The following is a 3,678-nucleotide window of genomic DNA, read 5'->3' on the forward strand; positions in this document are numbered from 1 at the left end:
TCTCGCTCACTCGTTAAAGCCACTGACATTATGGCCATTATTTATCTTTTCGTGACTTTTTTTTAGTTAGTGTCTTTGCTATTATCTTGCTTTAATGATCTGTAGCTATTTTTGCACTTTACTTTATTGGTTCTTTTTTTTACATTTTCCTTTATCTTATCATTTACACAAAATTTATATTTGAAAAAATATCAAATGACGAGCTTATTTATTTAAATTATATTTTATTTACCAACAGTGTACAAACTTCAACGTCTGAGGAAGATACAGTGACCGAAAATATATTTGTTACATTCTGTGATTGCATAAAAAGTGAAGTTTGAATTAATAAACTCGTCGTTTATTTAATGTATTTGTATTCATTTGTTTTATTTATGATGAAAAAAAATGTCAGAAGTTAAATAAATATGACGAACAAATAAATAAATAAAAAAAATTTATATAATCCTGGTGTGCACACGCTGCTGCGGCTTCATTGAAAATTATGAATAATAAATTTCACGGGAGAAACGCTGGAATTTTGCTAGAAATCCATAACGCGAAACCCCGTCATGAAGCATCTGTTAATGCTGTGTAGATATGCATGCAATGTTCAAAAATACGAAACAAAATGTTACGGTGATATCCCACGCGTTTAATCCAAGTTCTGTACGTGGGTATTATGACCGAAAAATCAATACAACTCCATGTCCTTATAATTTGATCAGTCAATTTAAAAATCAGACCCACACGTTACTGTCAAAAGAATGAGTATTTAAAACACTTGAAACACAAAAAGCGCAAAGATTGAAATCTCTTTCGACCAATGTCAACCTCCATCCCTTTGTATAGCCTGGGAGAAAATTACACAGATACGAGAAAAAAGCCAGCCGAAAGTAGTACGAGCGTAAATACCAGTTGATTAACAATAAATGCATTTTATGCACGACATGCTGACTATGCAATGGGCATACGATATCCACCAAAAGAGCACCGAAGGGCGTATACATTGGGGGCACGCAAAGTTCAACGTCATCATGTAAATTTTAATTTTTCACTTGATATGAATTTCCTCATCAGCGGGTTAACGAGAGTCAAAAACACCCTCTACTGTTTTTGGTGCTTGTACAGTGCGAACAGTAGGTCTGAACATTTACGTGCAGGCAAAGAGTGATAATTATCATGCTGTGTAATTTTTTACATAAAAAAATATAATGATGTGAGCTGTGTGTGTGACAGTTTACTCGCTTATTGTAAAAAAATTATTTATTTTTTCCCTTTTTTTCAATCAACACTACATTTCAGATACTTTGAGATTCTTTTGAATTTCATATTTTCTGTAATTGTCCATGACAATAAATCGAAACCATTTCGTCCATTATGTATACATCTAAGAAACCACTTGAGAAAAGAAATTTTTGAATATAGTGATCAACATAACGTAGAGTCAAGGAGTTTTTCAACTATTTTAACTTGCAAATATTATTAATCGACTAAATAGTGAATTTTTCTTTTTTAGTTACTTATCAGCTGTACAAATGTAGAAACCATACTATGGACCGTGCAATAATTTGGGTGATCGTAAAACTTCCGGCAAATATATTGTAAAAAATTAACTTTTTGAGTTTAATCATCTTGTGAAGTAGTTTGGATGTAATCAATCAATTTCTTTTTTACCAAAAATGAGACCACAAGCTCGAACCAAAAGTCGTTTGGGAGTCGTTAGTGGATACGAATACTCTCATAATTAATAGATATTCAACATGGGAATAAAATAAGAAAATTCTCACCTCCACCTTTCAATGGTTCAACAACCGATCCCTGATCCTCCTTTCACCCCCTTCTGTCCCCGCATATCACTTTAACGAGCATCGCCGTGCAATCGACGAAAGTCTCCCTCTCGGATCAATATTTTCCCTTAGCTTGTCATCCATTTTCGGTCTGCCCCTTATCCGTTCCAGCATCAGCACCACCAAACTGTCGTTACTTCACTCTTCGATATTGAAAGTCTCTTGCTCGAGAATGGGCTGTACCTCACACCCTATACGACGCCCAACCGTACGGAGGAGACGGTGTCGTTAAGACCACTGCCATGCCCATAAATGGATATACATGCATGTGCACAGCTCCACAGAGAACGCATTCATGCACGTGATAATGAGAATAACGAGAGGAGTCCTGAAATCTGACATTCAGATCACATCTACGTTCGTAATGTAAATATACGTGTGCATGTGCTCTAGGCGCAATGTGCACGCACTCTTTTCCTCTTCTTCTATCTTTTGTCGGATGCAAATATTATTTGCACTGGAAATCACGTCTTTTATTATCAACGAATGGCTTGTAAGTTTTCAATCAGTATATTAATAAATGTTACTTCAACTCTGTTACCTGAGGACGCGTACAAAATCAACTACGTGGAATATTCAAGATTTTGAACACTCGAGCTTTGACATTGTTTTATTCATTGGTTTGTTGAAGCACATGTGATAAAATTTTAAATACAATTAATTATAATTATGGTGCACGAGTCTGGGTACTGTGATTTAACTAAAAAGTATCCCACGCAAAAAAATTATGAAAAACAAGCAGCAAAACTTTGTATTTACATAAAACTTGCATGAGCCTTGAACAGTAATCGATCAGATATTTCTCTCAGAGATATCGAGGCTGAGCTCCCATGATATATAGCTACCAAAGTGCCTGAAGTTACGGCTTCCTCAAACTTTAATTTCTCCTAGACGCCTTTGCCACAGAGGATTGCCTAGCAGAGAGATGCTTATAGTTGTGAATAGGCGTGTGTAAATGTGTAGTTAATGATGGGCGATTTTGATCCATCTTGAATTTCATTCCAAATAAGTTAGAATACACGTATTTACGTTTTGATGGCAAAGCAAGTCCACCCTTTTTCCTTCTACAGTTTCCCTCTTTTTCTTCCAAATCTTTTAAACATTATTGTGTTCGTATGATCATTGGTAATGTACAAGAGGCGTAAACTGGGAAATTCACAGTTTTTGTGACTTTTTGAACCGAGTTAAACAACTTCAGAAAGTATAATTAATCATGTCTTACGCAGCAATCGTCGTACAAACTGTTAAGGACATCGCTGGCGTATATCACTTAAAAATGCATACGTATACGCGTACGCAAGCCCACACAAAGTGACGGAGCACATCTAACCATCGTATGGGTGTATAGGTACAACAGGAGTAGTAGTAAAGTTGGAAGTTTCGCCGCTGTGCTAACATTTGCCAATTCATTGCTCGAAATCATTTGGCCCTGAATGGTAATTGCCGCTCGTGTCTCTTGTAGTTTCGACCTCCTGCACCCACTTTCCGGGAATTTACACTAACCGTAGCCATCAACGCTGCTTGGAAGGCGATACTTCGCAGTAGAAGATGGCATGCAAGGGAGAAATAGATTTACCTACTTGTTGACTAATTTGATTGTTTTTCAAGTCCTCTACATACTACTGTCATTTTCCTGTTTCGCTCATTACTTGGTATCGATAACACACACACGTGGCGTTTGTTCAGTTATTACAGGCATGTGACATTAATTTATTCTTGACATTGTTCTGTTAATAAAACAAATTTTGTTTCGACCGTTTCGACAACAGATTCAACTGAAGTTTACCCGCGTTGCCGTATGATCCACGTGTATTTATCACTAATAATTCTGGAAGCCAAAATAATATAC

This window comes from Copidosoma floridanum, unplaced genomic scaffold (assembly GCF_036245765.1).
Source record: "Copidosoma floridanum isolate Cflo_tuat_1 unplaced genomic scaffold, Cflo_Japanese_pri ptg000021l, whole genome shotgun sequence".
NCBI lineage: Eukaryota > Metazoa > Arthropoda > Insecta > Hymenoptera > Encyrtidae > Copidosoma > Copidosoma floridanum.